General features: G+C 46.7%; 1 protein-coding gene across 2 annotated transcripts in view; it reads right to left on the reverse strand.

The window, feature by feature from the left end:
• Positions 1-25797, reverse strand: part of LOC119462392 (membrane metallo-endopeptidase-like 1) — a 258366-nt gene that overhangs the window by 220012 nt on the left and 12557 nt on the right. For both annotated transcript variants that reach the window (XM_049671870.1, XM_049671869.1), the window contains exon 2: positions 19238-20019. The gene's annotated coding sequence lies outside the window, so the exon portion shown is untranslated. The remainder of the gene's footprint in view (positions 1-19237; positions 20020-25797) is intronic.

Genomic DNA, 25797 nt, shown 5'->3' on the forward strand with positions numbered 1-25797 from the left:
GCGGCAGTAAATGAGTAGCTTACAAAATTTTAATTAGCTCAGAGTTTGAATATATCCATAATAGAAATTTTTAATGAAATTTCCCTGACAAATTGTTTGGGAGCTTTAAATAACCAAGCAGCTCGTCTTATTTTTCAATCAAACTTAATTTCAATTCTGGGGTTTCACGTCGCTGAACCACACTTTCATTAGGAGGCACGCCATAGTAAGGGACTCTGGATTAATTTTGACAACCTGGGGTTTTTTGATGCGCACTCAATGCTCAGTGCAAGGGTGCTTCTGCAGTTTGCCCTCATTAAAATGTGGCCGCGGCGGCCGGGCATTAAGACATCCCGCGATTTCGGGCTTAGCAGCGCAACGCCATAACCACGAAGCCTCCACGATGGATACCATTTTATTATTACCTTTTACATCGGGCAAGGCAGCGTCTCCTGTAAAAAAAAGGCTCTCTCTACAAAGTTTTGCTGATAGGTACTCTCTTCGTTCATTCAGAACCGGTATTACACGCTGCCCTCTAATAAAGTTCCTGCTGCTTACCGCCCACTCATATCTGCCAAAAGGGACAACTCTTGAAAAAGGCTTCTTTCTTGTGTCGGCATGACTGTAGTATGATCATTAAGGTCTTTTGACACTTATAGATCTGTAGAACCAGCTAACTGATAGAGTACTTACTATGTCTGATCAGGCCTATTTGTGCAGTGCTGTTGAGCAATACATATTGACGCAACGAATGTTTTCCCCATTCGAAGTATCGGAAAGATGCTTGTTTTACAATTCTGCCATTTGCTTTCCGTTAGCGTTAGTATTGCTTGTGAGATTTTGCATATACCAGTCTCCCCCCCCCCTCCCATTATGCAATACCCTTCGGAAGCTTAAAGGTTCGGTAAATGACGATGAACTTAATCGAAGTGCAAGAGCTTTTTTTTTTGCTACCTGTGACTCCCATCTAAATGAGACTGCCACAGCTGGAAATTCAACCATTCACCTTATGTTAGCCGCAGAATTCCATAGCCAGAGTGGCCGGTGAATAAATTGAAGAACAATTTCGTTGTCGACAGATTTGTGTTTTTTTTTTTTTTTTTGCCTGGGTGTAGGTAAAAATTTCAAATAAGTGAGTGTGCCATTGCAAGAAAGCTGTTTGTGGCCTTTATTGAATAAACTGCAATTGTGTGTATTTTAAATGTGGAAATTTCTTTTCAAATACCAGGGTGAAATTGTTCTTGCAGGTAGCATGGTACTTCATTACTTATAAAGGTAGTAATGACAGAGGATATCGTTATATTGGTTTACAAACTAATAAATATGATCACAAGCGTATTAGAAACATGTTAGGCATAGATAATTCTGCACACTTGATTAGCTGTCGACGTGCAAGAACAGTCTATACTTAAAGCATGCAATCATTAACAGGAAAGGAGGCAACTGGCTGACTTCACTGCACAGTTTTTATTTGCTTTTCGTTAACGTGTCCTCTTCTACTGTTTCATCTACATAAGAACAGGCTGTTTACCTGTTTTTCGCGTTGTTGCACGAGTTTTACATGACGGTGCGGGAGGGTGCGTTGTCACCGTGCTACTATAGCAAGTACACAATGCTATGTAACTGTAATTACCGTTGAAAGCAAGGTTTAATACAGGTGCAGTAGGGATAAAAAGTCCGCAACATACTTTATGTTTGGTTTCAGTGGTAGGAAAAAAAAGAAAAGATTCTCCATCAGAGAAGCGATAACACTTACGATGCATGAAATATTCGAAAACAAATTGACGACGCTGTATCCACGGCTCCATGCATTGCACTTGAGTCAGACACGTTTTCTCGAAACAAACCATAAAATTTCTACGGAAAATCGTCCGCCGACCAACCGGTTGGTCGCTGTCGAAAAGGGGAGGGGGGCACTGCGACTGCGATTTCTGTCTCATGCGACGGAAATCGCATTTCCGGGGCGATGAAAATCGCATCATGAGAACCAAGCTGAAGAGTAGTCGGCCGAGCTCGGAAGGAGAGGAGAAAGCATTTACGAACGCTTGGAAGTGGAGCGGAGGGAGAGAACAAAGAAGGGCACTAGATGCCTGGCGCCCGCGTTTCACGATTTGTCCCGAGCGAATGCGTTGCACTGCGGCGGAGTCGGCGCTCCTGTCTATGGTATTCCGTAGTCACGTCACAGCACGGCCATGTACATAGGCAGACTTGCGCAGTTCTTTTCTTTATTCATTTATTCAAGACATTCCTACTTACAGAAATGCCTCGGGAGACGCGACAAAAGGCAGTGAACGTGCCTGACTGGGCCGCGCCACGCTTGGCAGCTGTGGTCACACAACCACGTAATACAAGGGAAAAAAATAATACAAAATAGGATGCGGCAATCTGAACCATGCTAAAATTTATACATCAATAAAAATTTGGACATCAAACTCATATGAAAACTGCTTATACAGTTGCAGAATATTCGAAGGAGCGGTCGTCCTGGTACAGAACATATCTCAGACTTTCACAATGAAAGCAGAGACTCGCAGAGTAAACGGAAACCAACTAAATCAATCCGTTACTATATTGAGTTTGTATTAATAAAAAGTTCCTGAGCTTTTTTTCTGAGTGTCTGTACCGAGGTAGCTGCATCGAGTGCTTCAACTATTTCCGCATATTCGTTTAGTAGATCTGCTATCATAAAACTTAGTTCTTGATCGTATATTTTGTTGGGGAACGTTGCCTGGGTATTTAATTTTTCGTAGGTGGTACGGACAGCTTTCGCTTGATATTTTGTTTGAAATGTTGCAGCTGTTCCGTGGTGGTGCAAGATTTCTAAGGCCAGTTTATATTTATACAATTTATATGAATAGGGAGCACCTTATTAGATGTAGAAAGGGTGTAGTTCCTTCCGAAAGTTCTAAATTTCCGATTGGACGCACCGCTCGCTTTGGCATAGAAAAAAAAGAGTCTAGGTTAGTCTTAGTCTTTGTTGAACACACTAAAAAACAGTAACACGACCGGGAATGAATAAGCGCGTAGTGTACCTGCCTTTTCACGGCAGACGGGATATGATATGTTATTTTATTTAAAAATAAATTGCCGTTGACTCTCCGGCTGCAGGAGCGCGGCGGCCGCGAGGAGACGGTCAAACGGCGTTTGGTTTGAAATTTAAGTTCTTTCCGCGGGGCGTCGGGATATAATTCTTAGCAGACACAATCGTTAGCGCGCACTGTATAGACTGCGCTTGTCAGCTCGAAATGGCGAGACCTGGTGAGGGGCCTTTTAAGGATACAATACTGTGAACGTCGTTTTATATTATTTGTGATAACGACTGTTCATCATTCGGAAAAATATTCTATATTTAATTAGATTGAATTCGCTTCTGGAATTATTCGATTCGTACTCGATTCGGTCTCGAAAATCACTATTTGCAAACCCCTGCTATTGTCAATTGAGTTTTGTCTGAGCTTGGAAGTATCACGCATGAATATATTGTTAGCACACCATATCGCATGTTGTTCTATACCTTTCAAAAAAATTCATAGTCTAATAAATATATAGATGAAACTACATGTACACACGAGCTAACACATGCCTGAAATACTTAAACGCAAAGTGAAAGTATTTAGGGATCTACGAGTTTTTAACGCGAGTTACATGCCTCTCGTATGTGAACAATATCATCTAAAGGGCATTTAACACATCATTCTTAATTCAAAGTCAGAAACAAAAAGCAAGCCCACAGCCAGTTACAAGCTAATCGCATTAAGAAGCTCGTCACAAAAGCTTGTTACGCCTGTTTCCCCTCCTTATAGGTTTGGAAATAACTTGTTCTTCCACAGATGTGAGAAGGCGTCAGAGTAACTCAGCGCCTGTCAGCGATCTTACAACAAGGCGCCCGTGAATGCCACTTCAAAAACTGGCTCACAACGCAAAATTACCTACATTAACAGCCTTCAGAACTTATTTATGTTCCAGGTATTCACCATACAATGCTTAAATAGACGCCTGAAATGAACGCTCACATCAACGCTGCACATACGTAGGGCATGTATGCGACTGTTCCCGCCACTTTTCATAATGTACGCTGTAACCACGAGTAACTGCATCTCTGGCAACTGGTTCCAAATATCTGCTAACAATAACTAGCAACAACAAATTCAGCACGTACCGCACAAAAGTTTCACAGAAGGCGAATAATCGTCATGTTACTGCAAGTTTCTTTGTCCGCTAAACGCAATCAATGGCAGGCGGCATTCCGGCTGCTCACCGCTCGGCCTCCCGCGCTGCAACCATCTTGTCTACCAGCTAACAGCTGCGGATAAAGCATGCCTCCACCGCGAAAAGAAAAAAAAAACAACACGCTTTCCCGCCAAGACACGATTCTATAGGGTTTGGAGACAATGAGAAGACAAATAGTATTTTTCAAAACGTTTTCCGAGCACTTTAAGGATAAGGTACATTTTGACTGACCTGCGGTCTCTTTAGAACGTCAAAAAATGTCGGGAATCTGTTCTATGCGATGTATCAATGAAATAGGGCAATGCCGCTTTCTAGTGTATGGATGTCGCTCGGAAATGCATCGCTGTTGTAAGGAATGCAGAAAAGCTGGACGAGCTTTTCTTCAAAAAGAACATTCGCGAACTCATAGCACGGGATGAATGATCGTCTCTATTCTCTTTACTTACTTGCCATCCTGTGTGTAATACCTCTTTATATTTGTCGCCGCGATGTCTTCAAGCACTGAAGGTGTGCAGGCTGCGAATACAGAGGGCCCCACTATAGGAAGCCTCCTCTCTAAGATTCCCTTGTGGTGTTTTGCTACAATTCCTTAGACTGGTGACGAGTTCGAGTAAGTAGGCTCGGCCAGCCGAAGCAGCGAAAGAGTCAAGGCGTATCAGTTGGCTGGTCTCAACAGCGCAAGGAAGACTAACCAAAAGATCAAATTAAACTCCTAAAGGCGTGCCTCGCTACTATATACGGCCCGGAGCCCTACAGTAACAGCTGCCGTCTCGCGCTCCTCCCCCGCTAGTCACAGGCTCCCTCTCATAGCTTCTCATTTGACGCTCATCGGTCACGTCATGTCGCGCCACCAGGCAGCGCTCTCTCGGGCGCGCACTAAACACGCATAATGTGCGGCTCCTCCCAACAATCACTTCATAGCGCGCTTACGGCTATTGAGACGACGACAAACGAGTGACCATTCACAGGCGTATCTACCGATGGCGGAGGGGGGATACTTTGGGGGGATAATGGCATACTTTCTCCCCCCCCCCCCTCACTCTCAAAGCGGGCATTTTCGGCTGCACGCTGGAAAGCTCGACAAAGCTGCAGCTGATGCTAAGTTTTCTTTCGTAATAGAGTGGCCACGTACGTAATGCGTTTCCTTACTATATACGTATCCCGTGCTTGGGCAGCAAGGATTGTTTTTTGTGCCTTCTCGTGACGCGCTGTAGCGGGCGACGCGCAGGATTTGCCATGCACATGCTCGCATTGCGGAGAAGGCCTGGCACTGGACAGTTCCCGCCCTAACGAATTTCCGCTTGCGCTACTTGCCCCATTCCCAGCTTTTTGGTACCGCCTATAACCGTATTTGAAAACACAATCGGCATGCTATATTTAACCTGTGGGCGAGTTGATGGAGAGGTCCTGATAAAGTATTATAATCAGCTGTGCCCAACTACTGGTGTGCCTTTTACGGCATAAAATCGTTCGATTATCAAACGCTGGAATACTCAGTCTCCGTGAAGAGATAGTCTACATAGCGTTGCAGTCTCCGTGTCTTATCACCATCACAAACCTAATTAAACCCCTTACAGGTCCAACTGTCGAATTTCAATGCGTAATCGCGACTAATCGTAGATATTTTCGTGAAAATGACCTTGGTCGAACGTGCAGAGCCTTTTCAATACCAATAGAACACTGAAAGGCATGTGTCACTTCTGACCTATCGATTTCATTTTCAGGCCATTTCTAAATAAGACCTACACTATTACTCGTTTCCCGGCAGGAGCAAGAACAGCAGACATTTCATATTTTTAAGAAATGAAGGCCACTTTTTGGTGACGTGTACCAGAAGCTTCACATGTGTAGGTTGCTTATGTGCACGAAAAAGAGTTGCTGAATACTTCGCTTTCTCCCAATTTTTATGCGTTGTGTCCCCCCGGTATCCTCGGTAAATTATGCGTGGCACGGTGTTTATTTGAAGCACGAAGCAATCCTCTGAGTGACGAGCGATATATGTTTAATCTGTGCATGTTAGTCACAGCGTTTTTAGAAAGCTACTCATTGAACTGTCCCAGTGTCATATTACCGCTAGTCGAAATGTTTCCCACACTCATGGAACAATTGTACGAGATGCAGACTTGAAACTCCGTAAATATAGGGAACATGTTAAGCGCAATGCGTTGCGAAACTTTCATTTTCCTGCTTCAATGCAAGTGTGGCAGATTAATAATAAACCCGTGTTTTTCCATGTGTTTTCGTGCATCATACGAGATGCATAGTTTGTTTCTCCGGTGTCCTCGGTGAGCTAAACAAGGCATCTTGTTTATATCTGTGGAAAATTAGGGGCAAAGTATGGGCAATATGTAGGCAATGCTCCAAATGAGGAGGTATGGTATGGTATGAAGAACTTTATTGAGTCCTGAAGGTCAACCCTGGCTTGACGCGGGCCGCTCCCACGTTGAGACTGTCAGGCCGAGCCCTTCAGCCACATCGCGGGCCTTCTGGACTGCCCGTAATTGCTCAGAGAGTGATTCACTATGTAGCATTTGCCGCCACCATTCTTGTTCCTTGTCACAGTCTGTGAAGACCGCGGGGCACTGCGAAAGCATGTGGTCAAGAGTAATGATGCCATTGCACTTGTTACACTTGGTTTGAATTTCCCTCTCCGGATAGGTCCTGTTAATAAAATCTGGACTTGGTTATGTCCTCGTCTGTAGCAAACGTAATGTGACCGCTTGGGCTCTGCAAAGCTTACCGTGTGGCAATGGGTTTTCCCGTCTGCTTAAATAATTAGTCTTCGTGATTTCGTTATATGTTAATCATCGATCCCTGTGTTCCCGGGGTGAAGTGTAAGTTGCTCGGTCTTGACGATCACGGCTAGAAAGTCCTCGTGCTGCTTCATTCGCCACCTCATTGAGGTTTCTCCTGAGTTCCGTCCACCACCCGAAGATGTGCAAGAAACCAGCGGATTTCGATCCTTTCACTGTTGACCTTGTCTAGTGACCTGGTTGCTGTCCGTGTCACATATCCGTTAGTAAAGTTGCGTATGGCTATTCTAGAGTCGCTGTAAATATGCGTCCACCGATTTGCCCGGATGGCTAAGGCGATGGCTACTTAAGTTCGCCTTTTCCGGCAGAATAGACGGCTGCGTTGTCATAGTTACAACTACAACTGAGGTCATATTTTGCGAACATATGGGGGAAAATACGCTCAGTTTATTTGCAATGGTAAATGCGTGTTGATGAAATACAGCTTTAAAAAACCTGTAAGCAAGTATTTCAAAGTATCACGCTGCTGTTATTAGCTAGGTTTTCCAATGTCCCAAGAGAACTCTGCGTTTCAGATATTTTACACTTTCACGGAATAGGCCGCATTTTAAACACAGTGTGTTGCGAAATTTTCACGTTTCTGGCTTATTTAGAAGCGTTACAAATAATTATTGAACCCTCATTCTTTTTTTACTTTTTCATGCTTGATATAATTGGGTTCGGCTGGGGTCATCACTTAACTAAAAGAAGCAGCTTCTGTATGAATTGTGACTTTTAGGAGCAGGTAATGTTTGATGTGTAAGTAAAGTTCAAAATAGATAGATAATTGGGACTTTCGCAATAAATTACGTATGCAAGTACTATGGAGTGTTATCATCCTGTCTAACAAACGGGGCAGAATTGAGCCCACTGCCCTTATAGAACTATAAACGCCTCCAAGACAAAATTTAGCGCTAATTGGTGGTACGCTATGAAAACTCTGAGCGAAGTTAAATGAAGTTGGATCAAACACAGCCCGTAAAAAAATTCTTACTTAAGTGTTAGGGCCTGTGGTCTGGCCGCTTTCAGGCTTATGCTTCCCAGTGTTCTGGCATAGCTGTTAGGTGTTGATTATAACAGATTTATAATTTGTGGAAACTCGAAGGGGGTCATGGTAAGTGCAATGTGCGGCAAAAGTTTTACGTTCCTGGTCTAGTTATAAGCTTTGCAAATAATTACTGCGCCGTCGTTTTTCCCCCTATTATCCATGCGTCATAAAGTGTTCCTAGTTGGTTTCAGCGATGGCCTCGGTGAACGAACAAGACACTCTTTATATTTCACGAAAGTAAAGGGCGCGGTATGGGCATTATGTAAGTTCAAACACAGGGTATTTCAATAATGTCACTAATGTACTATGTCAATAATCATGATATTTGCAGTAAATTATGCAAGCAAGCGATCGGGAGGGATCTTTATGAATGTGTTTTACGAACAAAGCAGAATTTATCCCGCTGCCCTGGGCGAGCTGTGCACTCAACCGATATCAAATTTAGCGCGAAATTTGAGTGGACAGGGAAGGGCCGGAGAAGAGTTGGGAGAGAGGGAGTACGCCATGGTAAATTTTATGGCGTAGTAACAGGTGTGTTAATGAATTACTCTCTTTTTAACCAGGCTAACATCTCCAGTATCTCATCAAAGCAGGATTCTCTTTCTCGCTTTTTAAACATTTCCTACCAGAAGTGCTCCAAAGGATTACATGCGGGCAAGGTTTCAAACGCAACAGTCATATAAGGTTAATCTTTTCAACTATGTGATATACTTACAAGAAACTGAAACTTCTATTGTAATGGCTCAAAAGGGACAGCTTCGCTGTAAATTTGGTTGTAATTCTCCAAGGTCGCGCACATCTGCTGTCTTCTGTTTTCTTGTGAATATTCCGAGTCATTTATGTCGATTGTACTTCGTTGTGCAAAATCTCGACAATGCTATTACCGTCTCTAGCGATATATTACACCAAGTACAATTATTTGTTTCATTTGCGAAAGTGTCCGTAACAAATATGCATTTTTTACGTGCGCTGCGTGCCGGCTACTGATGGATCCAGGGCTTATAGACCCTCACTGAATTTTATACCTGATCATCATTATAGATTTTATGTAGGGTCAAGAATAAAATAAAATTCAAATTACGTTTCATATATAGATTTTATGTAGGGTCAAGAAATAAAATAAAATTCAAATTACTTTTTTCGGGGCCCCTTCGTTCACCATGTGTGATTGATAAATAGGTCTATGTCTGTGGAATATAAAAGCGACTGACAGATGCAATTCCAGGCTTTCTCACTTATTGTACTACTAGTATTTCATATATATATATATATATATATGCGTATGTGTGTGTATGTGTGTGTGTGTGTGAAGAGAGAGAGTCAGATGGTTTGCTGTTCGTCCCCCCCCCCCCCCACTCGAGCAGTAGTTGGTACGTAACTGCTTCGATTTATGAATATGACATGGAAATGCAATCGAGGAGCAGGCAATGGAACCACAACGGTGCGTTAACGCCCAAAAATACGGCAGAACTCGGCAGACTGTAATCCGATTAGCATTCGAGAAATCTAGCGACACACCCTATTCCTGAAGTCACGTTTCTTTACCATGCTTAATGATAGTTCGACTACTTTTGTAGCTTTAGCTATAAGCGACATACTCCGATACCGTCGCACTTTGCTGTGACACTCGCTTGCCAAAGTCACCCAAGAGCATGGCATCATAACGAAGACTGCATGACGACAGTAGAACGATGAAGAAAGAAAAAAGGACGTCAATGGAACGACAAAGCGCTATAAGGACGACCACCACAGCGACAATGAGATGTCGAACAAATAATGGTTATGGTATAACGACCACAGCGTGACGACGATAATGACATGAGGTCAATGAGAAGACAACGAGTGCATGACAACGAAGGCCTGACGACTACGGTATGACAACAACCGCTAGAAGGCGCTGTAATGACATGACGACGATGGTATGAAAAACGGATGCATGATAGCGTCTGTCTGACGACGACCTAATGACGATGATGGCTTGACAACGGCGGCCTAATCATGATTGAATGACGACAACATGGTTACAATAGGAGAACGAACAAGGAGTGAGGACGACAGCATGACGACAATGGGATGTCGAAGGTGGAGTGATGACGATGAACACACACGAAGGCATCACGACTGTGGTGTGAAATGGAATTCAAAGCGACTGTATGGCGACGATGGCACGAGGAGAGTGGCATGACGAGAGTCGGATGACAAACCTGAATGAGGACTACGCAACGACCACGACGGCATCTCGACCACGAGCACATACATAGTGGCCCAAGTTAGACAACTTGAGCCACTGGTTTAACGTAGAAAGCGTGACGACAACGATCTGACGAGAGTGAAATCACAAAGCTGGAATGACGAGGATGGAACCACCCCGACTTCTTAGTGACCACGAGCACATCCATAGTTACACTAGCTTGTAGACAACTCGGGCTGCCGTTTTGGCGTAAGAGGGCGGACGGGCGGACGGACGGACGGACGGACGGACGGACGGACGGATGGACAGACAGACAGACAGACGGACGGACGGACGGACGGACGGACAGACAGACAGACAGACAGACAGACAGACAGACAGACAGACAGACAGACAGACAGACAGACAGACAGACAGACAGACAGACAGACAGACAGACAGACAGACAGACTCTACATAAAGAACACACTAGCGTATGCCACATAAACTTAACCGAGGGATGACTCCCTTGTCCATTCCCGTGGAAATGCTGTAGGCGCACTGCGGGTAAATGCCGGAAAGAGTGGTGTAATTACGACTATGGTCAGTTCAAGATGCCACTTGCATTCTCACCTTATGTGCTATGCAAGAGTTTTGATGTCCTCACAGGAAAGTGGAATCTCAGTTGTAAATTGCAGTGGCTGTCTCCTTTGCAAGCGCCTCTGACTTGCCACTTCCTACACCATCACGATGCCTATGAAACAATTGAAAAATGACCATGTGACTTTGACGCGTCGCTTGCTTGTGTAGAGCGTTTATTTCGTGGCGTAGTTGCATATGCTGTTTTAAATTGTTTATCGTACTTTTTTTACAGCGTAAGCTGTTATGCGCTCATTCCAATAGCCGTTTCTGGTCGCGATGATGCCGCCGCCGCCCCCGGCCCCGTAACCGCTATCGCCGGAAATGCTAAAAGAAGTACCCGCTCTCCGCCGGGATCAAACCCAGGCCCACTGCGTGGGACTCGGATACTTTACCACTGAGCCACGCAAGCGCTTGCTATCAGGGACAAGAAAAATACCCTTCATGCGTGCCCTATATAGGCCGGCGCGCAGGCGCAGTATGGTGGCCCCATCTAGTTAACGTGCCTGCAGCCGCCGCGTGCGACGAGATGCGATTCCGACGAGGCGCGCAATCAACGCTATACCGATGTTAGATGTGCGCCACATATTCTGGGTACCTCTTCGGTACACGTTATGGCGTCTCCTCGCAAGGTACGAACCGCTGCTGAAGAAGCGAATCGTAGAGCAACGTGCGCGGCTACAAACAGGCATCATCGGGCTCAGCAGACTGCTGTGCCGCAGCTCGCCGTCGACGCCGACGCCGGGCGGACAGTTCAGATCGTTCTCGTCAAAATCGAGGCGAAGACACTTTGCCGCGAAGACCTTGTTACCTTGTTGTGTGTGGTGCCGAAATTAGAGCTACTCTTGCGCCGCTCAACCAGCTTAACTGTGCTGCGTGTGCCGAGCAGGCCTGTGACTTTTTTTTTTTTTTGACTCCAGAAACCTACTTGGCTGCTGTGCACCGAGTTCAAGCTACCTGATGAAATTGAGCACGTGTTGTGTCACAGTCGCCACCACCCCGTGCTAAGATCAAAGTTTACACTTGATCTACAAGAAGTACAAACTATAATGACTTCCTATGGCCGTGGTATAGAGATAGTCAAGCAATCAAAATCCCGTAGTACGGGTTCACTTTTATTATTCCTGGTTCTTTATTATCTTTTCTTTCCTGTCCTCTTGATGTCAATTCACACTCATCTGAAGCAGCAAGCCGTGCATGTGGCAGGGCTTACAAAAGCAGCTTCTATTAAACTCTGTCTCAATCTCTCTCTCACCCGGTTTCTGCATAGACGCATTTCCTCGAGTCGTTATAGCAGATATTGTTATTGCGTACGGAGCCTGATGGTCCTTACACAAGGAGTTATTATGGCTTCAGCCATTATGAAACATGATGGCCCCCACATGTCATGAATTATTGCGTCTTCTTGTGCTTAGTACTTGATGCCTGCAGGTGACGCTTCTTTCTCCTTCAGTCCTTTTAAATTTACTACTAACCATCGGAGTCTAGCTTTAAGGACACGTTGGCGCAGGCATACCCCAGCGATCTGCTGTTACTCCCGTCCTCGATCAGCCGACTCCACCTCAAAAGTTCGTATTCCCCGAAATCGCCGACTAACATTATGCCACTCTCATTTGTATTTCGACACTGCGCGCTCATTCTCTTACTCAAAGTAGGCCGATTACCTCCTCTACGCTTTGCGTCCTTAGCCCTTATTCACTTCTTTCTCTTAATGTCCGATAGAAAATATCACCCGCCTGCATTTCAGTTCTAGCCTGGGCACTGCCATCCAATTTTCGGGTTAGAATTATGTCTTGCATGTTAAACAGTACGCTTCTCACACTAAGCATACGAAATTTGAGCGATTTCCGTGCAATAACAAATTTGTATTGATCTTTTTTTTTACATCGCAGTTGAACCGAACACGATTGGGTGGTGACTAAATGAAATCGCACCACCAGCAACAGTTCCCACGGAGTAGAGAAGATCGGTCTCGAGGACAATGTTCTTTTGTACTGAATGCACTGGAAACCATTCCACGAGCCGGAAATAAGTGATGTCCAAATCAGGCCTACTGCCGCAGGATCTTTGGCACCAGCAGCGTTGGCGGCTGAACAATAATCAAACAGTACAAAATTTACCGCTATACTGCTCGTAAGACACAACCCTTAACGGTCAAGAGTGTTTGCATACGTAATTGATTGCCAAGCCCCAATTAACCTTGAGGCTTAACTTTTAATAAAAATGAAATAATGGGGTTTTACGTTCCAAAACCACAATATGATTATAAGGCACGCCGTAGTGGAGGCTCCGGGTTAATTTTGACCAGCGTGCACCCATGCACGCTTTAACGTGCACCCCATGCAATATACACACGTGTTTTTGCATTTCGTCCCCATCGAAATACGCCCGCCGCGGCCGGGATTCCATCCCGCAACCTCGGGCGTGGGCTTAACTTTTACGTCATCCGCTTCATCCGTAATGTGCAAAGTGAGCATATAGTAGCTGCAATAGGTATTCTTTTTGCCACAGCTTACAAAGCGTTTTCATCAAGAACGTTTGTAGGTGTGCCTACGAATGGCATCTGCTCTTTTAGAATTGTAGGCAACTTCGATGGTCTCGCAAGGAATCGTGGTCAACGTTCGTACAACTAGAATTTCGGCAGGTAATAAGATGCAAGGTTCTTCCACATATGTTTCCTTGAAAGTTAGAGGCATATATTTCATGACTGATTTAGCCTCAGACAATGCAGTCGTGATTTTCTCAAACTCAAAGGCGAGCTTTTCCGAGGACATTTCACAGTAGAATTTCAGTGAATTCACAAGGAACTCCCACCATTCTCCCCACAGAGCGGAGTGGGACTCAATTAACTTCCATGAAAGTATGTTAGTACTATAGCGTCCACCAACCACTTCTTCTGAGACCATGGACTGGAGTCGTGTTATGTCCGCGGGCACCTCTTAAAAAGTTCCTGCGTTGTTAGATTAGATCATACTAGGCAATCCCCTTCGAGCTACAAATCGCCATAGGCACAGTACAAAAGCCTCCGACGTCATTTTAGAGGTGAGCTCGAGGTGCACAGCTTTGAAACTGGCGCACGTCAGTAGTGCAATGTAACACTTTGTGCGTCCAGCTTGTCTATGTGCACAGAGCGGCCTGACGAAGTCACCTACAAATTCGCATGGGTTACTAGGTGACACTCAAAGACTTGCCAACGGAACAGTCTAAGACCTTGATGGGCCCACATTGGAACGCTGTTATTCAACGTCCATTTCGCCAGCGTACGGGCTTGGCAAATCCAGCATTGTTCCCGGACCAGCGTAAGAGTATGTCATACTCATCCATGCAACACTTAGAAATAAGCATTGTTCGCCAAGATTGTCGGAAAGTGGTGATCTGATAGAAGTGTGATAGGGTGCTTCGCGTGTCGAGATGAATTCAAGAGCGATAAGTGGCCTGCAACTCGTATAACACCGTCGGTATATAGAAAAGGACGCAGCTCTGCGATTCGTAATGTGGACACTAGTGGTCGACCTTTGGCCAAACTGGTGATCTCGGCATGAAAGCCTTGTTATTGGACATATCTAGTCCAATACTGCTCAGTGTGCGAACTTGTTGTGTCCACCAGATGTCCACTGTAATGTTCACGCTCTGTGACGGGGGTGACCAACTGATTCAGCTGACAGAACCAAAGTGCTCCGTATTCCGGATAAAGACAGAGACACAAGGTTCGCAGCGGCCATTCTGCAATAAGCCAAGGTAAGACATTTTCCCTCCCTTACTTTGTTTGTTAGGTGTGTTGGTTAGTTTATTCAAAATTTCGTCGTTTCAGTGTTATGTATGTGCATGTTGCCGATGATTTTGTACAATTACATATACAGGATGTCTCAACTATCATGCACCAAGATATTAAAATATGCAAATGCCATGTAGCTGGACAGAACCTAGGTAATATTGTTTGCCGTCGCTTGGATTATCAGATTGGATGCTCAGATTATTTTTTTGCATTCGGTTTAATTAGATAATTAGTCTTAAATAATTGATCAACTTTTCAAACATTAAACTTAGATGAAAAGTGTCAATGACAAAATTCCAGAGCAACGTGAGAAACTCCCGATATAGCTTTATGTTGCCCAATACGTGGTACATAAAAGTGTTTTTCCGAGCGTTAATGAAGCGCGCGAGTACATACAAAATTGCCGTGTGACAGGCCGCCCGAGGTACTTTCACCAATTTGTCTCCAGTCCTGTCTAACGGGTAACCGTTCCTCCCGGAAGCGTCGACGGCCGGAACATTCGATCCTTCTCATTGAGAATCCCGCCAAAAATCAGCGTCGCATTGTCTTCATATTCCAAGATAGTGTGACACTCAAACTCAGGCTCTTCGTCTGGAATATGCTGTTCAACCTCGCCGTTTACCTTCTTGACCTCGTCATTGTTTGTTTTCGACTTTTCATACATGTAGTTGAGGTAGTCGCTAGTTGCATAGTCGTTAGCCAGAAGAGCACTTGCTTCCCTTATAATCCGTGGGTTCTGTGCTCGCCGCGACGTCCGCTTCGACTTTAGTCGGTCTCTTCTTTCGGATTTCACTGGTAGCCGCCTCCAGGGTCCCGGTTACAAATCCCGGTTCTTCGGCACCAATGTAAATGGCGGCCTTCCGGCAACTGCTATACACTCTAGTCCGTCTTATCGGCGCAAGGTAAAACGAGACTAATTCAGCTGACTTAGGTACCGCCCTGCCTTCAGTTCGTAGCACCCCTGCCTCTCGTACACTCGCCCCCTTTGTTCCTTGATCCAGCCCGGAACGTGCAAAAAACAAGGCTAACAAAGACCGGCGAAAGATGGCGAAAATCCCATTCATTGTGCAAGAAGATAAAAAATTCCTCTTCCAGTCACACTATTTGTACCAAGAGAAAGTGACAATGCTTGGTTTCTATGAATTTGTCTTCCAAGAGAGCACCAGGATCTGTGTGAACTCAATGCAGAAGTTGCAGCGAGTGGGCCCGTGAAACCTGCTAGGTGTCCCACGGGACTTTGTTTAATTGCCTCGTTTGCAAGTAATTATTTTATTATAGTTTGGCGTTGTCTCATCTTGGGCCCCCTCGGCCATCCTCATTTTTCCTCGACATCCGGAGCAAAATGAGACAATTCATATATTTTTTGATATAATCTGCATTTCGACCAATGCTAGCATCAATATTTTCTCAGAACAAGAAGGCCAAGTCGCAAGGAACGTTCTGATTGTATATTTTTATCATCACAGATAAAAACAAAATATTGCCATGGATTTAGCTATTGTCAAATTTTATTCCACCAAGACCTAACAAGTCAGCCACATGTGTCGCCGAAAACACGTCATCGTCGCAGTGAGTACACTTTGAGTATTGGAATTCTAATTGCCTCGGGAGAGCTAGTTTCTGAAATGTGATGCTGCACTATTAACAATTCATGGTGGCAGAACTATGGTTCAAAATATTTCGAGTCTTAGAGTGACTGTTTCCAATTTCGGCCTCTGTAAATATTTCTCAAAGGGGACGTGTTCGTAAGGGGACGTGTTCTCGGACGGTCACTTTCGGCCATACTACTTCGCGTGATGTTGTGCTCAACCAGCCAATCATGCCATCCAGTTGGGCGCAACCAGCCAATAATCGTGCACTAAAAGGGATATCGCCGAAGGTGAGATTCTGAGAATACGTCCCCAGTGCTACTCATTCGTCTAGCTTGCAGTGACCATCTACCTTGCAGTGACCATCTACCTTGCAGTGCGTCCATTTATTTGCCAGGTTTCCACGACCACGATGTTTTGCGTATTACTTTTCTCGCACAATACTATCTTTATCCTCGAGAGGGCCTAACCACTAGAAAATTAAGAAAAAGAATTGCACCAATCAATGGGCAGCTAGAGAGCGGCAATCGATTTAGAGGCGAAATCGAAACAACATCCTGTTTTGTGAGCAGTTACACGAAGGGGTGTCATTGTACGTTTCTATCGATCCTCACAAGACTAGGCAGATCGCACCAATCAAACAAATCAATCGAACAACAAGGGTGAACTTGCAGCCGTCTAGGGAGCTATGAGCGAGCAATGTAAATGCAATAGTGTTGCCAAGCTGCTGTGGTGTCCCCAACAATTCAAAATTTGCCCTGTGTCTACAAAGACCATAAGGCCATCATTCGAGTTTCAGTTGAAGAACTTCACACAATAAACGGTTCTGAATCTTTCTAAAGTGAATATGAAAACTTTATCATCGCAGTCTTTTGTAGGCGCACCAACGAGAGAGCGTGGGTTGTGCCTTCTCAAACGCGGATATTTTATATGAACTGATGGCAAAACGCCAAGTGGGCAAGTCTTCTCGAGAAATTTTAAAACTTTTTGCGCACTAGGAGCTTTTGGTCACTTGAATCGTAGTTTATATATAAAAGAAGTTGCTGATATGAGGAACACCATTTACCATCGGAGCTTGCTTCCGTGTGCCAGTAAAATGACAACGCTCAGTGAGGAACTATGCACGACATAAGAATTTCAAAGCATTTGCTTGTTTTTAGACACAGTCTTCATGAAGAGACAGCCTGAAAGAAGCAGCGGCACATCTTGTACGCCACACACACAAAGACAAAATGCATAATCTTACAACTGGAACCTACGTTCTCACGTTATCAACCAGACGGAAACGCATTCTCCTTGAAAGGGGCCCTGAACCACTTTGTATCGAAGTGGAGAAATGCATTTGAAGTTAAAATACGCTATTTCAAAAATAATTTGCCGCAAAATGTACTTGAATGCGTTCAGCAGAAGTGGAGTTATTGGCAATCAAACACGGCATTCGCCTTGCAATACTAATGAGCAGGGCGCGCCCACGACACTCCGCCTACTGAACGTCACCATGGAGCGCAATTCAAGTTTGATTTTGGACGTTAACGTAGACGCCACTAACTATTTTGGCGCCTACGACGAGCCAAACGTAAGCCAGAAGCGGTTAGAGAGACCTAGGTCGCTCTAACACGGTAGCCCACAGCGAGCCGCACTGCGCTTAGCCAGTGGACTCGTCGTGGCACCCCGCGTCCGCCACGGTATCTACGCTACGTAGCAGACCACAGCTACATGCAACTGTAGTGCATATGCGCAGCATTTGCTTCGTGCACAACAGAGCTTGAGTGTGTAATCGCGCTTAATGCTCCAGTCTGACCGTGCTAACGTAGTTGATGACCGGCTTCGTCCTTCACCAGCTTGACCAGCGGATATCAGTCACATCCGACTTGCGCATTTTGAAGCGCTGTCAATAAGTCTGTCAAGGAGTCTAACTAGTAGCGGCCGGGAGTGCGCGCGCACTGCAAAACATGCGTGTGGTCTGACCTTAAGTTTCGCGTTGTTCAACGATATTTGAGTGTTCACAGCTAGTCGAAATTACCGGGACCCGACCGCTACGACACCGATAAGCAGGGTGGCAAAAGTTTATATCTTACGCGGGCGGCCGCAGCCGAGCGGGAACAGACAATAGTCGGTGTCTTCCGGAAGTACGCAATTATTATCGAATTTCGAAAGCATGTTTTCCCTCACTTCCACCTGTTTATTAAACTTCGTCAATAAATACCCGCGTCCGCCACGGACGCGGGTATTTGCAAACTGCAAACTGTAGGAAGAAGCGGACTCGTCCAAATAGATCGAAACATCCTTCTTGATTCGTGTCAGCTATTGGCCAATAGCAGCCGCGTTTCCCGTATGCTTTATGACGAAATAAAGCATCCGGGAAAAGAATGAAGAGCTGGCTTCTATTGTAAAAAGAGCGTTTGAGAGAAAGATGACTTCGCGCTCTTCGTGCGAGTTTCACGCACCGCTCGCGACTGCAAAACTTAGCTGAGATGTTCGCAGCAGCGTATGCTATCCGCGGACTATGTCTAACAACGAAGCTATCTTTGGCTAGGGTTCCATGCATTTTTCGTGTCCGTCAACAGATATGCGTGTGCAAAAACTCAGATCCCGAATTTTATGGTAAATCGGTTCATTCTGTGCAAAAGCTTATACGTCTCATCACTTAGATATGTATTTTCAGTAGATTAGTAATCAACAGGCACCATTTGCAAGATCAGTGGGCTCTCAGATAATAAGTGCATGTTTCTCAAAGATTTGCCGCAGTGCGACCAGCGTCCGCCATGTGCTCGCTCGCACAACGCTCTCTTTATCGTCGTTCCAAGCGTTTGCGTGTCTAGTTTTCTTGCACTCTCCCGGTGGGGCGGTCCTGTCGCACGTCTAGTTTTCTCCGGCTACCCGAGATGGCAGTCGTTTTCCACGCGAATGTATGCCGCCGATCAAGACCGCCGATCAAAATAAAAGTGTGTGTGTGTGTGTATTTCCTCGGAATTACCGACGCCACCAACCAAGAGAAAGAAAATTTGCTCATACCTTTGATCTAAGTTCTGTGTCACCTCTATGTCGTGTGCTCAACTGCTTTGCTGGTAATCCACCTTCACAGCAGTGGAATGGCACGTGATTTTTTCACCAAGCCCGTTGGGTGGACCAGGAGCCTTTGAAGAACTCTGTCGAAGCCTTCTAGACGCTTCACAAGATAAGTCTTTTGAGGCAACGACCCCTTTGTCTTACGCTACTGAAGAGCACTGCTAGGGCAACACTGTTTTGGCACTCCACGTCCCCTTAGTGTAGCGCCATGTTCCCGCTTCCGCTTCTCTCCAAACACTGTTCAAACACTCTGCGGTCCATTACACTCCACACACGACCACAGCACTCTCGCTGAACAACGATGGTAACTCGCAGACATCCTGTCGGCGGGCTATGAACGTCAAATATCACCCATACCTTTAGGTCAGACACTGCTCTAGCACCAAGCACCAAAGATCGAGCACCTGGCACCATGAGGCGCTGTATTATGAAACAACTTCGTCACTGCACTGCTCAAATTTCTGTTGCGGTGCCGGACTTTTGGTAAAGCGCGGCTGTCTTGTTCCTTCACGTACATAGCAGTTCTCTTCAGAGGATCAAGGCAGGCAAACGTCAACCTTGTGGTAAGGACAACTGACATGGTGGTGAACCTGTGGTGAACCATTCATGGTAGCAAGGAGCAGCACAATTGCCAGCATCCCAGGTTTCGTGTAAACACGTACAGCAAACCAACAGAGCGGTGAAACTCCGGCGCCACAACCGCACGAAACAGCAGGAAAACAGCCAACCTGAAAAGAAAACAATTTGAGGTAATACACAAGCCTTTTCCGTGTAGTTTTAAAAATTATTCCAATGTATTGTGATGCCTCAAGTTTTTCTAATGTGCGAAGTTCTCTCGTGCGTCCTGTAATGCACCTTCATCTCTTATTGCAGAGTTCAAACAAACTGGACTGCCTACAATTGCATTAAATTTCGCTGTTACTAGTTTTGTGACTTACAATCTTGGAGTATTTCTAGCTTCGCTGGATTTAGTCCTAATAGCTTCGAGCAGTGTAATATAGAAAATGTTCCCAAAATATACGCTCAATTTTCCTTAGACGTAGAAAAGATGCAGTAATGAGGCAATTTCGTTATGATTGTTCTTGCTACAGAAGCATATAATATAATTACTTGTGGTGCTAATTAGACAAGCAATAAAGAAAATTAGAATGATGGTCACGTTAACCAAAAGAGGCAGACGATTGGTCCTAATGCAAGACTTGGCGTCCGTCAAGAAGTATATAACCGCTTCCAAGCATGCAAACAGCTGACGCTGCTAAACTTTTCAGCTCAATAAATTCCAGCCAGCTTCGCTCACATAACGGAAAGTGGGGCAAATACACAAAACTTTGCGTGAATAAGTGATCTTGGCCATTGACCGCCCGCCTTCGTTACTTATACGCCCAGAATCAGGATTGATTAGAATTTGCTCTTGCGAAAGAATACTAGCGTAAGAAATTTTAACGCGTAGGTGGTGGTGAAAACATTTATTTCGCTATGGAGGGACATGAAGTATGCTTGGACCAGCCCGTAAGGGACTGGTCCTTACAAATACTGGATGGAGGTCCCTAGTTCGGGACCCCAGTGGCGGTAGCCGCCGCCCAGGCGCGCCCAACTAAGGCTTGTTGGGCCTGTAAGTCGTGGCAGCCGAGCAGGGTCGCCTCCCAGTCTTCCCTGGTTGGGTTGGGGATGGGGGGGATGGCCGGGTTGGAGGGAGAGGCCCACACCATGTTATAGGTGTCTGAAGACACTGCACGACAGTGTGGGCAGTTGCCACTAAAGGAGGGGTCAAAATGTTTTAGAACTGCCAGGCACAGCAAAGTATTCGTTAGAAGGCGGAGAAAGGGTCGCTCATCCTCCTTCCTAAGGCCTTTACATGGGCGGGGGTAAAGGCGATGACTATCTTGATAGTATATTGTAATATCTTTAAAGGCATAGGCCGGATTAAAATCGGGTTCCTGATCGGGTGGGGAGGAGAAAACAGCCTGGTGAGAGAGCGCGCGGGCGGCTGCGTCTGCTGCCTCGTTTCCTGCTAACCCCTGATGAGCAGGGCACCATATAAGGTAACGGTGTGCGGGGTCCGTATCCCGTATGCAATTTCTGTAGATATGATAGGCTAGAGAGGGGGTCCAGCCTTGTTCGACGTTCCGACAGGCCCCTCGCGAGTCGGTGATTATGTATTTCGAATCGGAATGTGAGGCCACGAGAGCGATGGCGACTTCTTCCACGTGTGTTGCATTGCGGGCTCTAAAGGTGAGGCCGTTAACTGTGTTGCTGTTGTGAACTACCGCCGCGGTGTTCTGAACTACTGCCGCGTTGTGAACTACCCCCGTGGTAGACACCTATTTTGTTGCCATAATGTCGGGCTAGAGCTTTCGCGCGCGCCAGGTGCCGGCCATTATGATCTTCATGTGACATGTTAGTTGGAACTGGTCGCACGTGGAGGGCGCGTCTCCACAGTTCTGGGATGCGAAACCTATCATCCATGGGAATGGTGTGTTGGACAGGGGCGTAGCCAGAAATTTTTTGGAGGGGGGCGGTTCACCGGGGGGGGCAAGCTTCTGCTTGCGTCTACGTCACGTGATCGATAGTAAATATCGGTAGTTTAAGCAGACTCTATACATGTATATCAAAGACATGGGACCGCCGCCCCACCCCCTCGCGTGTGCGTGTGCTTGTGAAGAAATTAAGTAAAATGTAAAGTAAGCTCAGTAAATGCAGTAAGTACGACAGGTACAGTGGGCGTTTGGAGCAACGGTCTCTCATCGCGCCACTGAATGGACCAGTCTTCGAAAACGCATCATTGAGACGACCCGTGCGATCTAAGCGTAGATGGCGTCGTCCTAGTCGGGGAGAAGTGCGTTTCACAAGTCAAGGACGGCTATACGCGTGAAAATGCACGTGTGACCAGGCTATACCTACTCCCATAGCAATAGCTTGTTCGCTGCGTCTGTGCGCTACAAAACTTAAATACGCGCAAAAACGCGTAAGGCTTTTTTTTTTCGAAGCTTTCGTCGCCCTGCTCCCTCATATACGAGAGGGTTGCTTTTCTTGCGACAAGTGCATTGGCCGCTGTGTCTTCAGCTGTGTGCGAGCGTGCAGCCGTCATTTGCCTTTACGTCAACAGATTTAGAATTATACAGAATATTTCACCGCGCAGCATAGATATGGCATGTGTACGCATTTTAAGTAGTACGTGCAACTCCTTTCTGCTTCACATACGCCGGTGCAAACAGGAAGCGGCCTTGTACCTCACAGAATCTCGACTGATTGGTGTACTAGTGATGCAGGAATGAACTCCGGTCTTGTTCAGTGCATAGTGCACATAATCAATTTCTCAGGACGCGTGAACTCCGACGAGAACTCTCAGCGCCTGCAACAAGAGTTTACTTACGCTGTACTGCGCACAGCAGTAATTCATGCTTGTCGGCTATCTGTTTCGTGCATTCTGTTGCGAGTCGATGGAATTTCACTGCTGTCATCAACCCCTTCGTGTGTACATTGCTGGTTTGGGATTCCACAACAAAACAGCAACTACCAGCCTTCCGTAATTGCTGGTTTGGGATTCAACAACACAACAGTAATTACCAGCCTTCCGTAGGGGCGAAATCGCAAACAAGAGACGTTTCTCGCGCAGACTAGATCCTGCGCGAGCGCGGCCTAACCGGCACCTGAAGGGAAGCGGCGGAAATGTATACCGGAGCTTTCGACCACCTGGGGTCTTTAACGTGCACCTAATTCTAAGTAAACGAGCCTCGAGCGTTTTCGCCATCATCTAAAATGCGGCTGCCGCATTTGTTGCTTCATTTGTTGCGCATTTGTTGCTTCAGAATGCGGCCGCCACATTCTCGCCCAACACTTCACTGAGTGTCAAAGCCTTGACAAACATCGTGACAGTTTTTTCCATATGCAGACATGATTCGCTGTAAATTACCAACCCAAACGAAGCACCCAGGAATGACATTGTGATAGTAGCACCGGTTTCATGAATTATGTCAGCGCGAAGCGACGAGAGCAAAGGGTGGGTAAGTGGGGGGGGGGGGGGGGGGCGTTGCGGAAAAAATTTCGAGCGAAAGACGAAGCACGGAACTGACACACTAATACAACGCGCAAGACAAAGCACGTAACTGAATCGTCACCGAGTCAAATCAGCGCGTACAGCGCGTCGTAATTGCAGCCTCCGCGATCAACTTCAGAAACATTTTCAGAGCTAATTGCGGAGGCCACGCTCCGCTGTGCTGAGTACGGTGAACGCCACCTAGGTGGCGTTGGTAGTGCTTCTTGATGCCAGCGTCCCTTCGAATGCTGGCATCGAGGCGTCGTAGTGCTGAGACCACCGAAGCGTTCACTGTCGGTGCGCGTTAGTGTCATAATGCAGTACTTCTCTTTTCTGCTCGTAGGCGGCGGCACCGCCCCGAGCAAGAGCGCGGGTACACGGAGGAGTGTTAGATATATAAGGCGCGTCTGTGTAGCTCTCTGCAAATGCGTTTGTGGCGCAATGGGTTAAACGCTCGGCGATCTATCGTCGCGGACCGAGAGGTCGTGGGTTCGATTTCCAAATTTTCCATGTTAAATTTCGGGGGGGGGGGTTGAACCCCCCCCCCCTGGCTACGCCCCTGGTGTTGGATATGGAGTCGAGCAACAAGGCGGCAACCTGACTCCGTTTGCGAAAGGCGTGTGTACTGGTTTGTGAGGTGCGCTTCCCTGAGCTCCCGGAAAGTGTTCACCACCGCAAGGGCCATAAGACGGCTGTTGGACGTGGTGACCGGGAGGTCCTGGGCACGCTTAACAATTTTGCGGAGGATGACCTCAAGGGCCTCCTCCTCTTGTTTCCGTAGGTGAAGGTAAGGAGTCGAATAGAGAATTCGACTGGTCACGAAGGCGTTTGCCAGCCGCAAGGCATCCTTACTTCGTAACCCCCCGCGTTTGTTCGAACCCCGGCGGACCATGCGGCCCACCTGTTCCCCCACCTTACGGAGTTTGGCCAATGTAGTATCTGGCCGTCTGTGTTTGTGGATGTAGAGTCAGAGTACCCGGATCTCTTCAGCTTCGTGTATGGGACCACTGTCAAGAGACAGAGAGATTTTAATTGTGCACTTCGGCGAGGGTCGGAGGTGCACAAATTCTGATTTAGGGGGGGAACATTGAAGACCGCAGCGGCGAGCGTAGTGGTCTACAATCGTCGCCGCTGTTTGCAGGCTGGTTTCAATGTCCGCTATGCTGCCCTGCGTGGCCCACAGGGTGATGTCATCGGCGTACAGGGCGTGCTTTACGCCGGCGACACCACCCAGCTGGGCCGGCAGGTGCATCATGGCCAGATTGAAAAGTAGTGGGGAAAGTACCGCGCCCTGGGGGGTTCCCCGCGTGCCGAGTAGGTAAGGACCGTGCTCTCTGTCTTGAATGCGGATGTAGGAATGTCGATCCGTGAGAAATTGGCGTATGTATCGGAATGTGTTGAGGCCACAGTCGGTCTGATTTAGGTGAGTGAGTATGATCTCGTGTGTTACGTTGTCAAATGCCCCCTTAAGATCCAAGGCGAGTACTGCTCGGTCATTATGGGGGCATTCGAGGGGGTCAAGGACTTCCCGATTTAGTTGCAGGAGGACATCCTGTGCGAATCTGTGTGGGCGAAATCCGAACATGGTGTCCGCAAACACATTTTTGTGTTCAAGATATGCAGATAGCCGAACACTGCTGAGCGCCCTTTGAGTTATGAACTCCTCGCGGGTAAGAGAGTGCATTGAGACGCTTGGCGCGTTTTCATAAGGCGCAGTTAGAATGCAGGCAAGAGCTTGCGTGGAACCCGCCGGGATGGCTCAATCAGCTAAAGCTGGTGAGCACGAGGTCGCGGGATCGAATCGCGGCCTCGGCGGCCGCATTTCGATGGAGGCGAAATGCAAAAACGCCCGTGTGCTTGCGTTGTAGTGCACGTTAAAGAACCCCAGGTGGACAAAATTAATCAGGAGCCCTCCACTACGGCGTGCCTCATAATCAGGACTGGTTTTGGCACGTTAAACGCCAGAAAGAAGAAGAAGAAGCTTGCATGGACAAAGAATGCGTGCATAACACAGGTTTACGAGAGCGACATGGCATGGCGGTGATGCGCTCTCCCTTCACGCAACATCTCTCGCGCTTCTGGGCTTCTTTGAGTTTCCACTTCTGGCTTCCCACGGGCTGCCAGAGCCAGCCAAAGCGTGTGCGTTTTTCACGGGTTACTCCGCCCACCGCGTGCCGCACTACCGCCGCGCGTTCGTTTTACACGGGCTGGAAGGTTTTGGCTACCCGCGGGCTGCCAAAACCAGCCAGGATGGTTTTGGTCTGGCTGATCTCTGAAAGTTCTCTGATTAGCATACGACAAAGTGTACGATGAGCGCTCGACGCCACCTTTATGGGGACTTGACCGGTTGCAACGCGGGTGCTTGCGGACTGATACCTCGCTCAGCCAACTGGCTTGCGTCGAACGCTAGCGCACGCCACCCCGGCTGACGGGGTTTTGGACTTTGTCTCAGTGAGCGCTCGCCGCTCGC

Source organism: Dermacentor silvarum, chromosome 8, assembly GCF_013339745.2.
Source record: "Dermacentor silvarum isolate Dsil-2018 chromosome 8, BIME_Dsil_1.4, whole genome shotgun sequence".
Classification (NCBI taxonomy): Eukaryota; Metazoa; Arthropoda; class Arachnida; order Ixodida; family Ixodidae; genus Dermacentor; species Dermacentor silvarum.